This window comes from Macrobrachium nipponense, chromosome 13, assembly GCF_015104395.2.
Source record: "Macrobrachium nipponense isolate FS-2020 chromosome 13, ASM1510439v2, whole genome shotgun sequence".
In the NCBI taxonomy this organism is placed as follows: domain Eukaryota; kingdom Metazoa; phylum Arthropoda; class Malacostraca; order Decapoda; family Palaemonidae; genus Macrobrachium; species Macrobrachium nipponense.
In genome coordinates, this window is record NC_087206.1 from 238,138 (window position 1) to 253,521 (window position 15,384).

The following is a 15,384-nucleotide window of genomic DNA, read 5'->3' on the forward strand; positions in this document are numbered from 1 at the left end:
CTCAGTCGAAACTTTTGTCCCTTTGAAAGAAAATGGGTTGTGGGGTCCTTTTAATAAATCATCTTTCCTTTTCGGATTTGTCCATAGCTCCTGATTGGCTGTTGATAAACCAATCACAGGGCTTGAAACCCTCCTCAGTCTCTCGAGAGAGTTCACATAGGCAGGATGTATAATGTTCCACCTCTCCCGTGGGATGCTTTTGAAAGACGTATCCCTCAGGAGAGGTGGAGCGTACATCCTGCCTATGTGAACACTCGAGAGAGACTGAGGAGAGTTTCCAGCCTTGTGATTGGCTTATCAACAGCCAATCAGGAGCGTCGTAAGGGACTGACTGGCCGAGACATCAGATGCACGGTTGATGTGACTCTACTATAGTTGCGAGGGTGGGGGGGGGGAGGGGGGGGTTAGGAGGTTAAGGCGCTGTCACACTAGCGAAATTTCCGTCGACTTTTTCTGAGTTTGTCGTCGACTTTCCAAAGAAGTCGACGTCATTCCGCACTCTGGTTGTCACACACGTTCTTCTTCATCCCGCGGTTGTCGTCGTCAAAACTTAAACAAACCATCTGAGCTGTGACTACCCGGAATGATAAAACAACTATGCTTTATAACACAAAGCAACTAGTGGGTCGTGCTTGCATGTGTTTAATGATGCTGCATAGAATAAAAAAAAAAAAAGTCTTAGGGTTCAGTCCTAGTTAAAACGACGTGAAAAGTTTTATTTAGAAGTAATAAGCTAGGGCTAGCCTTGATAGGCTATTCGTTTGTTTACATAACCACAGTCAGACTGTATTATAAATAAATCCAGAGAAACACTGCAAAAATTTTAAAGATGTTTATTTATATAATTTGTTAATGCAAGCAAAAACTATAATGAGAGCAGACCTAGGCTATATAACAATCTGATGTTCACGATATAGCATGCTTAGTTCAGCAAACTTTTCCCTGAGTCGCGTGGTGATTTTTTCGTAATTTTTCTTTTAAGACCCTTTTTCATAAAACTATCATGCTTATGGTCCCATAAGCATCGTCTCTCCCTCATATCTTCGACCAAAAAACTGTTCTGGCAATCTTGTCCACTGTACCAGAACTCCATCTTGCATCTGATGGCTTGAAATGCGCGCTCTCCAAGATATAAACAGTCGATGGTAGCGATGGGTTGAATTCGATCGGTTCCGTTTTCAAAATTCGTGATGACGACACCAGAAAGTCGTCGTCAAAACATGAAAAATCGACGTCAAATTCAAAAGTCGATGGAAATTTCGCTAGTGTGACAGCGCCTTTAGCCTACTCTTTGTTATCGTATTTTGGACGGTACGCTAGTCCGTTTCCCAGTACGTACAAGTACAAGTTAGGGAGCTAACATGCGTGGGTTGGGACCTAAATCAGTACTCACATAGGAGAATCGACGTCATGTCAGATGTGTGTGTGTGTGTGTGAGAGAGAGAGAGAGAGAGAGAGAGAGAGAGAGAGAGATGCTACTTTGGCCTGTTATCTACGCGCCACCTCTCGGAGGCGCTAGTACTAAACACCGTAATGGTAAATGTAAAATAGTCGGCCACACGAAGATATCGGTTATTATTAATACAATAATTTGCTGACCTCGCAACATACATATAAATGAGTTTATATACGACTTTGAACCCCGAAGGGCTCTATGGTCTGATTTGAATCTACTATAGTACTAAACACGGCGTCCAGTGGAGCTTCCGCCATGTTTAGTACTAACAAGCCAACGTAGCACTTAGTACTTCTGTGTATTTACGAAACAATCTGTTTGGCTTAAAAGGAATAACCATTAGAAAAGTACTTTGTCAGCAAGACGGCAAAATACAAAGCACCTTATCACTGAATAGAATAACATCGCACTAGTTTTCCAGCTGGACTCGGGTCGTCGCCATCACTTAGATAAAAATACAGTCGAACTTTACGATTAATCTGTATACATCCTCGCCACTTATGAATGAGTATTCTGTACTTTCATTTAGATCGTGGTAATCAACGTAAACCTTATCTTTTCTCATATGTGCGTTATTTAAAAAAATGGATGTTTAATCCTTTTGGTTTACCAATATTTGGCTCTTTATTTTTCCAGTTTCATTTAAATAAAACTTTGACGTTTTTCCCCCAAATATGCGTGACGTAAAATTTGTTTTATTTGAAGGTGAATATTTAAGTTACTTTTCTGGCCAATGTAATTTGAAAATACTTCGTTGATTTTTAAAAGACAATGGAAATTGAATACATTTACCAGAAAAGTACTTACATTTCCGTTCTCATTTAGAAATGAGCTTGGAATTTTCAAAGTTCAAAGTTAGATTAGTTAAGTATTTTCCAAACTGAATTAGCTGGGTATTTTCCAAATTAATTTATTTAGGTATTTTCGAAATTAAATTAGTTAGGTATTTTCCAAATCAAATTAACCCGTTAATTTCCAAATTAAATTAGCTCAGTATCTTCCAAATTAAATGTGCTAAGTAGCTACTTTCCAAATTATATTAGTTAGATATTTTCTAAATTGAATGAGCTAAGTACTTTCCAAATTAAATCAGTTAGATAGTTTCCAAATTGTATTACCTAAGTACCTTCCAAATTGAATTAGCAAAGTATTTTCCCAATTAAATTTGTTAGGTATTTTCCAAATCAAATTGACTATACTCCGTTTTTTTCCATCTGTCCATCCGCCTGTGGTGTTTGCGCATGGTAATACTGCGTCTCGGGCTTTAAATAATATCCTATTTCGAATATTAACGGTGTAATTCACATACAGTAAATTATTAAAACACTTTTCAGCTGCAAATGTACACCCAAATATCCTTTTATTTACCTAAAACTTACACATAGCGTAACTATTTAAAGCCCGGGACGCAGTGTTACCATGCGAATACACTACAGGCGGATGGACAGATGGAAAATAAACAGAGTATTGTTACTTTCCAAATTGATTTAGCTAAGTAGCTACTTTCCAAATTAGATTAGTTAGATATTTTCTAAACTGAATGAGCCAAGTACTTTTCAAATTAAATTAGTTAGATATTTTCCAAATTAGCTACGTACTTTCCAAATTAAATTAGCTAAATACTTTCCAAATTAAAATAGTTAGATATTTTCCAAATTAAATTAGCTAGGTATTTTCCAAATCAAATTAACTAATTACTTTCCACATTAAATTAGCTAAGTATTTTCTAAATTAAATTAGCTAGGTATTTTCCAAATTAAAGTAACTAAGTAGCTACTTTCCAAATTATATTAGTTGGATATTTTTCTAAATTGAATGAGCTAAGTACTTTCCAAATTAAATTAGCTAGGTGTTTTCCAGATTAAATCAACTAGGTATTTTCCAAATTAAATTAGATAGATATTTTACAAATTGAATTAGCTAAGTACTTTCCAGATTAAATTAATTAGGTATTTTCCAAAATGAATTAGCTAAGTACTTTCCAAATTAATTAGCTAAGTATTTTCCAAACTGAATTAGCTAAGAGGTTTGGGAGTTGTCCAAACTGAATCAACTAGGTTCTTTCCAAATTGTCAGGTAAGGAAACGTAACGTTCTGTTGCTAACATGGGATTAAATAAGTCCGAGAGAGAGAGAGAGAGAGCTCTAGTCAAGAATTAACATGTAATTATGCATAGGACTCGGTCCCTTTGCAACCGCGAGGTCATTCGTAATTTTGGGGATCTCAATCCTGGCCCTTCGTCAGGTCTGCAGTCATGAAAAGAACCTTTACTTTTTTTTTATTTTTATTTTAGACACTGCACCGGAGACCACCCAATTATCAGCCCATTAGCCCACCGACCGACCGACCCATGATCCTCCCCCCCCACCCACAACTCCCTCCCCCCTTTTTTTAACCCACTTTCAGACCTCAAACTTTTCTTCTTCTTTCCTCTTGTTGCTCCTCTTTGGGATGAAGGATGGGGATGGTATCATATTTCCTCCTCCTCATCCTTTTCTTCATCCTCCTCCTCCTCCTCCTCCTCCTCCTCGTCTGACAGTTCCTTCAAGTTACGTTTTTCTAAACTAAGGAAAATGAGTTTTTTTCTTGTATATATTTCTTTTAAAATCTAAGATTTCATCTAATTACATTTCCCCAAACTAAGGAAAACGAGCTTTGTTTTTGTTTATTTCTTTTACAATCTAAGATTTTATCGAATTACATTTTCCTAAACTTAGGAAAAATGAGTTTTGTCTTCGTTTTCAGTTCTTTTACACTTTATGAATTCATCAATTATATTTCCCTAAGCTAAGGAAAATTAGCTTTGTCTTCTTTTTCAATTCTTTTACATTTTTATAATTCATCAAATTACATTTTCCTAAAGTAAGGAAAATGAGTTTCGCATTTAAAAAAAAATTTCTTATACAATCTAGGATTTCATCAAATTACATTTTCCCAAACCTATGAAAATAAACTGTCATTCTTTTGTTGTTTTCTATTCATATCTCGAGATTGCATCGGACGCAACTCATTTTCGGTTTTATGTCGCTTCGACCGCAAGAATCCCACCCATTGTAGTTGGGGTGGAGGGCGTGCTGTGTTGCTAACAACGCCTCTCCCTCCCTCCCCCCACCCCCACCACTTACCGATGGTTGCAAACTTGCAAGGGAGTACCAGCAGCGTGTTGCATCGCGTTGAAGGCTATTTGCAAGTGACGCTTGGTGCGCTGCCCCACGTGGTATACAGTCAGCAAAAGAAGGAGGGTATTACCTGTTCACTACAGAATATAAACACAATATACCCAAATTGACTCCTTGATTTTGTTTGTTCGTATTATGCTTTTTTTACGTTGCATGGAACCAGTCTGGTTATTCAGCAACGGGACCAACGGCTTTTTATGTGACTTCCGAACCACGTCGAGAGTGAACTTCTATCACCAGAAATACACATCTCTCACACCTCAATGTAATGCCCGAGAATCGAATTCGCGGCCACCAAGGTGGCAGGCCAAAACCATACCGATCACGCCACTGAAATGCTACCACTTCGACTCCTTGAGATTCAGTAAGCATGCAATGGAAGAGTTGCTGATTTTAATTGCATGAATTCTTGGCCTTTCTCATTATAATGCCTATCTTCCATAATGATTGAATCCGAGTGGATCTTTTTGTTTGTCCGCCCCGGGTCCGGGCTGGGAAGGTGGGGGATCTGGAGGGTATGGGAGACATTACAAATTCACCCTCCTCCTGCAAACATGTTTGTCCACCCTGACTGATGGTGGGATAGGTAGGGGATCTGGAGGGTAGGAGAGACATGACACATCCACCCTCCTCCTGCAAACATGCTCATCCGCCCTGTTCGGGGCAGGTTAGGTAAGGGATTGGGAGGGAATAGGTTAGACCTGACGGGTAACCCTGGGTTCCAGCGCAGCGTAGAGCATGCCATCAAGCTTGTTAATAAATATTTGTAAAAAGGAATATTAGTTGTTTACTTCAGTTGTTTATTGACAACAAGGAAAACGTAGATGGTCGAACGTCATTGACCATAATGATTACGACGCCACTATTCATAATTCAATCTATTATCCTGTGCTAGCAGAAATCCCACATCAGGATAAAAAACGTAAACATGACAACCGTTAATAGTAACGAAAGTACATCTTGAAGTTCCGTATAGGTTATCTGATCTTGGAAACACAGGAGGTGGTGTTGAATTCCATCATTTCAAGGTGAATGATGGTTTGGGGATTGACCAAATGAACTGACACCGGTTCATATCTATCCCAGATGGTGTCTAGGACTAATATTTCTTTTGGGGGTCATATGATATTGACAGTCTTTTGTTTTATGTTTTGACGGTCATCCCAGACGGACCTGTACCGAACGCGCGCAGAGGTGGATACGTACCGGGTTTTAAAACCCGTGGCGGTCGCTATCTTAGGAAAGTCTCTGACACCTGTTACCACCTGCCACCTGTTACACCGACTTCAAAAATTGCAGCCACCTTTACCCACGAAACCTGGCTTGTTCAGGAACACTTTGTGTCTTCGTCGTTATTCGTCGGAATATTCCTCGCTCCGAACTTTGACCGTAAGTCAGTTCTTGACATGTCCGAAGCTCGTGCTTCGAAGTTATAGAGAGAGAGAGAGAGAGAAAGGAACTATTATAGAGGGGAAAACGTTCTGCAACATACGATCATTCTTTGCAGCGTCCCTCGTGACAGGGAAAAATTCCACGGCATGAAATGCTGTCGTAACCTATAAACTTGAGTTAGGTTCTGTATTTGAAAGTTAACGTAATATCTCCAGAACGGATTTTGAAGAAGTTAGTGTAAATAATCCGTTTGCCGTCTCCTGTGTAAATAATCCGTTTGCCGTCTCCTCCCGTATGATTTACGTGTGCGAATCGAAGAAGGGTTAAGACACCATGGTATTTTTTAATATCGAAAAGGCTAAAACAATCAAATTCTCTCGAAATATGAGTTGGTTTCCTCTCGTGTAAGTACCCCTGAAAATATATGTGTATATCAGCTTTTCATAAATATCCTCTGGTCATATTTAGACCAGATTCATCTAGGCTTTACTATGATGCTTGTTGGTCGTATTCAATTCAGATCATTCGTATAAGCAAGACTAACATGTCCCCTCTGGTCATATTTGATTCAGAGGTATCGTCTCGGCAATTCTAAAATGTCCTGTGAACATTTTATTAAACTTATACGTTTTACCCCGAAATGGGTCTGACTTAGAGACTGTTTTGAGTAATAAAATAATTAATTTACGTATTTGTAGATATAGATATGCTTCTTGCAAGCACAAAGCGCACTCCAAACGCGTTTTGGACGTGCGAGAAGTTGGGGGGGGGGGGGGGGCGGTGTGGGGGGCAGTCGGATGTCGAATTTAGTCGACCGTCAGGTTCAGTCCTTCGTTGATAGGGTCTTTTGTGTTCGACTAAATGAAAAAAATAATAGATTCTTTTCTGGTGTCCCAAGTCGTTGAATCTCCTTTTAATTCGTGTAGTTATTATTATTATTATTATTATTATTATTATTATTATTATTATTATTGTACTTAGGAAACAGACCCTCTCTCAAGCATACTTTATTAAAAGTAATGGTACTTCAGCAGCGTTACACTTGTAGAGATTTCTTCTATTTAGAATCTCTACAAGTGTAACGCTGCTGAAGTAGCCATTACTTTTAATAAAGTATTATTATTATTATTATTATTATTATTATTATTATTATTATTCAGAATATGAACCATATTCGTATGGAACAAGCCCACCATATGGGCCATATATTATACATACATACCATACATACATACATACACACACACACACACACACACACACATATATATATATATAGTATATATATATATATATATATATATAGGAGAGAGAAATATAACAATAATAATCCTGCCTGTTTCATTCTCGAATGGGCGACTGAAGTTTAGGGTTCTGGTGTCCTGTTTGTTGAAGGATCACTATTATCTATTTGAGCCTATTAGCGACGCCAAGTGGGGTACAGGGGAGGTTTTCACTTATCACTCTCCCTTTCGTCATCATCATCATCATATCTCATCATCATCTATTCTTATCATCATTATTAGTATTACATTATTATTATATTATTATTGTTATTATTATTATTATCTATTTTTCATTATTTTATTATCATCATATCATCATCATCATCATCATCATCATCATATTATTATTATTATTATTATCTTTTTTTATTGTTTTTATTACCATCATATCAGCATCATCATCATCACCACATTATTATTATTATTATCATTATTATTGTTGTTGTTGGTTATATTTTTATTATTATCAACATATATTATCATTATCGTCTTCGTCGTCATCGCCTTATCATTATCATCATCATAATCCTATTATTATTATTATCATTATCGCTTCCGAAAATGGTCTGGGTGTGAAATTCTGGTGTTTTCACTTCCACGAATCTCCTCCACCCTCTGGTGTCCCTAAAGAAGTTCACGAGACGATGTCGAGTAGCAGTCTTAGGTCAGATAGAACAAGGCGTCATCCGACCTCCAGCTTACTCGGGGGCGCGTGCTAAAATCTACGGCCAGATGGAGCGTTGTTTCACCACAAAAATTAAAATAAATACGATGAACGTTATTAGAAATCATTGTTCTGTACAGTTTAAGATGCGCTTTGTTTATTTTTTTACGTATTCATTCTAATATATAAATCGTAAATATCCTATCCTTATTCAAACCGTTTTGAAAGGCTTACTCCCCGAGTAAGCGTAAATACTTTAACATCTATTTCTTAATGTAGACATAACATAGCGTCAAGCTATAACCAAGCCTTAATATTTTTTCTTTCATTGAAGGCAGTTGCATTTGAATTCGTAATGAGAGAGAGAGAGAGAGAGAGAGAGAGAGAGAGAGAGAGAGAGAGAGAGAGAGAGCAGCGCTCCAGCCTATAATTATGCGAAATAAACAGATAATATCTCGTTAACCCCTTGTTTAGATTCTCGGAATATATAAATCTAGAGCGAAAATCGAATAATTAATAATAATAAGAAGAAAAATAACTTGAGACCTTGATTATAGTCCCAACGTTGTTATTAACCCTTGTAAACATGTAAACATCCTGGAAAAGGAGGGCTTATGTAGCCAGCACGGACTCTTGCCTCAAAGAATTGTTGAAGGGTGCAAAAGGCTTGGTGTGGACCTGTGAACTTTAGGGAACTAACATAGATGATATATTTTCCATGTCTTTTTTTAATCATTGTTGCGTTAAAACTATTTGATGCTTAGTAACTTGAGTTGATTGGAATATAGTCTCTCTCTCTCTCTCTCTCTCTCTCTCTCTCTCTCTCTCTCTCTCTCTCTCTATATATATCTATATATATAGATATATATAAATATTTATATATACTATATATATATTATATGTATATATATATATCATATCTATATATATATATATATACATAATTATATATGTGTAAATATATACACATACATATATATACACACACATAAAACCATACACTCAGCAACACAACAAATCAACACAAACATTGATATACAGTTGTTTAGCAGGAAGAAAGTCGACGGTCTGCGTTAGTTCTTCTCCTCCTCTTGGATTTCCTCTGCGTGATTCTGCATTTTATAAAAGAAGGAACCTACCAGCACATCCGTGTTGTTCATATGCACTCATTACTAATTCATTACACGCAGAGTAATGAAGGCTCTGAAGGTTCCATTGAATGCTGGTGTGGTTGGGTGGCTCTGATCGAATTCAGTAGTGTAATCTGTGCATAGTCGAGTGTGTTTAGTCTAATTTTAAATACTTATTTTCAGTGATGTTTAATAGCTTCCTATGGTCCTCCATACCTATATATATATATATATATATATATATATATACGTAAATATATTCATATAAATCTACAGTAGGACCACTGTTAAAATATTGAATATAATAAAAAAGTGTATTTGTAAAATATACACATTTCATATTTAAATCAAGATTATGACTGTGAACGTTACTGTAGATAACTGAGACACGGTACTGTGTTTTGATGCCATCATATATTATCTATATATATATTATCTATATATATATATATATATATATATAGAGAGTGAGAGAGAGAACGAGAGAGAGAGAGAGAGAGAGAGAGAGAGAGAGAACGTCTCATCTCAGTTCCGTTTGGCCAAGTTTCCTCTATCGTTCATTTTTTTCTTCTCTACTTCGCATCTCCTTGCAAACTTCCTTTAGAGCGGAAGTTGCGTTGGTCGTGACTCATTGCTTTGTTGAATATTCTGCAAATGAGCTTAAACCTAACGCCAGTGATTTCTTCCTGTTTTGACAAGAAAGCTATGCAGCCGTATTTTTCCTTTTTGTCATTCAAAAGCTATTATATTAATTTCACCTTTTCACACTTTTTAACCCGTTTATTTTGCAGTTTTAGGTTTCTTAACGAATGAATGAATACAATTTACTTACTCTTACAAGAGAGAGAGAGAGAGAGAGAGAGAGAGAGAGAGAGAGAGAGAGAGAGAGAGAGAGAGAGATGAATGCATAAAAGACTTGATTGTCATGCACAGCTAAAGTTTTGGTCGTACATCGGCCTACTATTTCTTTGAGTGGTTGTTTCGTAGCAGAATTCTTTGTCTATATTTCATCAAGTATACATACCAGAAGTTACACATAAATACGTGTAAATACACATTCTGTATAAGTACACACTCTGTATAAGTGTAAGCAGCATGTATCTATTCTACTCTGCACGTCAGCAACTCGATACCCCGTGTTGACGGTTGCAGCGCTGAAGGTCAAGGCTTTGATCGCCTGCGGTATTCGAAAATGACATACTTGTATTGTTTTGTTCCCTTTTTCTGGGCATCTTGACCATTTAGCAGCAATTTGTTGTTATTTTCATAATTTATTTTTAGATTAGTCTGTATTTTTATATATGCAAAGTCCAAGAGTCATAATGAATGTTGGTTATAAGCTTAGAAAGCAGTTTTGAGTATAGGACTAGTGATTTTTTTTTTTTTTTTAGATTTCTTGATTTTGAGTAAGAATGTACCATAGACTACAAGTCAGAACATTTTTCATAATGTATTTTTGCATTGGAAATACTCCCTGTCACGTCACATTCAAGTAAAATCATTCGTATAAATTCATTAGTCCTACGATCATAAAATCTTAAATATGCTCTAGACCTGAAACAACGGATGCCATCGACTTCATTCTAGACCCAACCGTCTTTTATTCCCGCCAAAGTACGCCCATGTTGCTATGCAGCAGGACATCAGTAACCATCATCCTCCTCCTACCGAACGTCTACGTTAAACGCAACAAACTCCCTCTATCCCTCCCTTCTCCTCCTCTCTGCAACGTCACCTCTCACCAAAACTATTTCCCTCCTACCGCTCCGCCAAGGCCTGTGAGGAGAAGGCGACGGGGGAGGAGGAGGAGGAGGAAGAGGCGTCCTCCTCCTCCTTCCGTAACTTACACGATCAGGATTTAACTCGATCCTAAACCCACCCATTAAAACAAGGCGCTTTTTTATCTCATTCATGCACCAGCTCATCCACGGTGTGATACATCATGGTGATGTTGGTCTACCTCTCTAGCACGTTTTTTTTTTTTTTTAAGTACAATATAGTTATGATAATGCATTTTGTTTCTGAGTCATCTAGAACTGGTAACGATTATCGTCAGGGCTAGTAATTGTTTTGTTTGATTATAATTTATGTTTTTTTCTGAGTCATCTAAAACTGGTAACGATTATTGTCAGGGCTAATATAACTGTTTTGGTTTGGCTCATAACCAACATTGCTCTCTCTCTCTCTCTCTCTCTCTCTCTCTCTCTCTCTCTCTCTCTCTCTCGCTCTCTCTCTCTCTCTCTCTATATATATATACTATATATATATATATATATATATATATATATATATATATGTGTGTGTGTGTGTGTGTGTGTGTGTGTGTAAATAAACCCGCACAACTAGATCCATGCACACGAGTCTAGAGGCTGCCATCGAACTTATGCACGAACAGGGTCACAAGTTCAAAGTTTCTTCAATAATATCTCTTTCCATTTAATCACGCGCGCGTCCAGAATAGTCAAGATGTACGCCCACAAACTCCTAATTTACGTTGCACGGGGTGATGCAACAACGCAATGCACTGCTGCTTGGGCGAGGTCGGGTTTATGCTAACGTCCGAGGCTTTCTTTTTCCTCGCTCATGGCGGGACTATTTTGTTTTGATGACGGGGGTGACTCACACACACACACAGTTGGGGCTCGTTCTTCCATTGTTTTTCATTGATCTTAGCATTGCCTTTCGTGCTTTTTATTGTTTGTGGAGCGTGACTGATCATGAGAGAGAGAGAGAGAGAGAGAGAGAGAGAGAGAGAGAGAGAGAGAGAGAGAGAGAATTTGATACTTCTTGAAGCCAAAATCGCACCCATATACATAAGCTGATGTCATGTCACTCACTGTATTGTATATCATGGCACTCGATCGCATTTACTTATCCATTCTAGTTATTTTTTTTCTGATCCATAACTATTTTTCTTGCACACTCGATATCAGAGGGTTGTTGATAATTATTATTTAGCTTATAGTTATATTTTTATTGGATAGAATGTGAATTAAATGAAGTCTTCGTAAATATAATTTTTTCGAGTTTAAACTTGGCGGACTATTTTTTTCAATATAATTAAATAATAAACTTCGTAATGCAGCCGAACAGTAAAACCGCGAGTTTTTTTTTTATCTTATTTTTAAAGGTAAAAAAAAACAATTTTTGTCATATTTTTAAAGGTAAAGAAAAAAACAAACATTATCAACCAAACGCTCGCCTCTTTCACATAGGCTCCGCCTCTGAGGCGCATATGGGCGTCCTGATTGGCCAGGAGGTCAGGGCTGACGCCGGCCACCCGACCTTTTTCATCCCCGTCCGAGCCTCTGATTGGTCAGTTTTCGACCGGGTGCCGGCTTCTCTTCCTTGGGAGGAAGAAGAAGGATAAGGTAAAGGGGGGTTGAGGAGTAGTAGCGGTAGTAGTAGGGACAGCGATGTCGTCAGTGTAGGTTGGCTACGTCGGTGCTCCGCGCAAATCGACGGCAAAATAAGTAACCACGTGGTCCCGTGTTTTGTTAGTCGATGTCGCTGGTTTTTGGATTGTTTTGAAGACGTTACTTTTTCTCCGATACGTACCAGCTTCAAGAAAGGTATTTGTGGGTTTTTATTGCTGTTAATGTCATTTGCAAAGTTAATTTGTTGTTAATTTTAAAAGTTATCTTAGACCCGAGGTTTTTAAAACTGGGAACGACCTTCCTTCTGTGTCGTAGCCTGCGGCCTTGTGTATCGCTTGCTCGCTCTGCTCTGCACCTGCTGCTGTTTCCTGCCAGACTTGTCATGATGGGCATGCACACCCATGGGCGTCCTTCTTCTTTTGTATACTTTAGTAATGGCTGACATTTTGTTTTCTAGCCTACAACAGTCTAAATTTCGTCCTAGTCTAAAGTCAGAACCTCAGGCTTACGATTATTTTTGGACCTTAATCTTAGATCTTAGAGTTTATTTTGGTAACCGGTGTTTTTGGTTAATCGAAGTCTAATTTGGTAACCAAAATATTGATAATCTAAGTCTAATTGGGCAACCAATTTTTTGGGTTAATCTAAGTCTAATTTGGTAACCAATTTCTGTTTGAGCTAAGTCTAATTTGGGAACCATTTTTTTTAACACTTAACTACCTATTCCTCAATGCAAAACTAAACTTAACAATTGTTACTACCCTACTGTCCGGTAATACTCATCGTCAATTTGTCCTCCACTTTGAGAACGAAAACGTTTACCACAACTTCCCACTCTAACCTGTTTTGAACCCGTTGGCCGAATTCGTGTTACAGAAACTTGATATCCCCCCTCCCCCCCAAGCTGTCACACTGATTAAGCCCTTTGGATGCTGCTTCCTTGCTAATTGACAGTATCCTTCCACTAATGGGTTTTTGAGAGGGTATTTTTGGCTCCGATATGCACGCAAACGTACTAACTTTAGGCCTACAGGATATATATATATATATATATATATATATATATATATTATATATTATATATTATATATCATATGTCAGAGGTCTATATTATATATTATATAATATATGATATATGTTAATATAACCTATTTTATAAGTATAGTACTAAGTTTGTATTTCTTGTATATACGAGTAGTATGTAGAGTAGGGACACGATGCTCTCTCTCTCTCTCTCTCTCTCTCTCTCTTCTCTCTACTCTCTCTCGTCTCTCTCCTCTCTCTCTCTCTCTTCTCTCTTCTCTCTCTCACATTATATAGTTATATATAAGTTAAATATACATATATAAACATATACAACTTATACACTCATACTATATAAACATATACACTTGCACACTCATACTATATAAACATACACTTATACACTCGTTCTATATAAACATATACTCTTATATACTCATACTATATAGGCTAACATATAGGCTCTCATATAGTTATATACATAAACACATACACACAAGAAAATATGTATAGGCTATATGAAAAGCAGTTTAAAAGCAGTTTAGTACGTCTATGAAAAACCCACTTTGCGAAGTATGAATATGACAGAAACCAATTTTGTGTTGTCCCATTGTATTTAGTACAGCCACTCTTGTCAAAGGGAAAAGACACTTTGACTTGGAAAGCTGTAATTTAATATGTTTCGCTATTACCATTACATAACGAATGAAGAATGTAATGATAATGATCGAGGTATTCAAATAAAGCTCTGAAAACCGTGTTGTTTGGCCTGCGTAATTGGTGGTGCATGCACGTGTTTGTATTCTATCCCGAGATGTAGTGGTGGTGGTTTCGTGGGAGGGGAGGGGATGGTGATGGAGATGGGTGCGTGGGCGAAAGGGTTTCTCGGTTGGCGAAGGGGGGTTGTTTGGGTGGGTGGGAAGATGTGAGGGGGGGGGGGTTGTACTTGAAGAAGAGCGTCCTTAGAAACGAGGGACGCGCGTCTGTTATGGTCAACTTACGCGTTTTGACGTGTTGCATGCGCCCATGTACTCTGCATACGCTTTATGCAATCTCTCTCTCTCTCTCTCTCTCTCTCTCTCTCTCTCTCTCTCTCTCTCGTTCTTAGCATCAGCACCCTTGTGAGCTTCAAATCATAATGACCTGCGGTTGTTCCCGTCTAAACCAGAAACTGACCATTGTTGTAAAAAAGGAATTTTTTCCTTCACCTTCGTCAATAACAACTACATTTATATAGATCTCTCTGGTTGCCATGTGAAAAAATTTGTGTGATATATATATATATATATATATATATATATATATATATATATATATATATATATATATATATATATATATAATGAAGTAGTGTTCAAGATTGTTGTAAATATATCCAAGATATAGTGAACTCTTTCGTACACTAGGGTATATACTATACTTGAACATTTTTCTTAAATTTACAGAGGCTCCTTGCCAACTCTCTCTCTCTCTCTCTCTCTCTCTCTCTCTCTCTCTCTCTCTCTCTCTCTGCAGTTGAACACGGGTAAAGTAGCAAGTCAACCAGAGGGTATTGTGAAAGCCTTCTAGCCGTGGCATAGGTTGTGAAGGCGTGTAATTTCATTTTAACGTATTGTGAGATGATTATCGATGCTGACCACTCATTATCGGCAACCTCCCTTCCTTCCTACCTGCTGGAGAGTCAGGGTTTGACATAATTTTATCCTTTTTTTTTTTCTGGCCAGGGAGGATCTGATAATAGCTTTGGCTCTTTGTTCGCAATGCATTTTTTTTTCAAATGTTTACGGTGAATGTATGTTTATTTATTTTTCTTAACTTCAGAGGTTTGTAGTCTCAATTTTACGTATTGTATAGCCTGGAGCATAATATATGTGAGG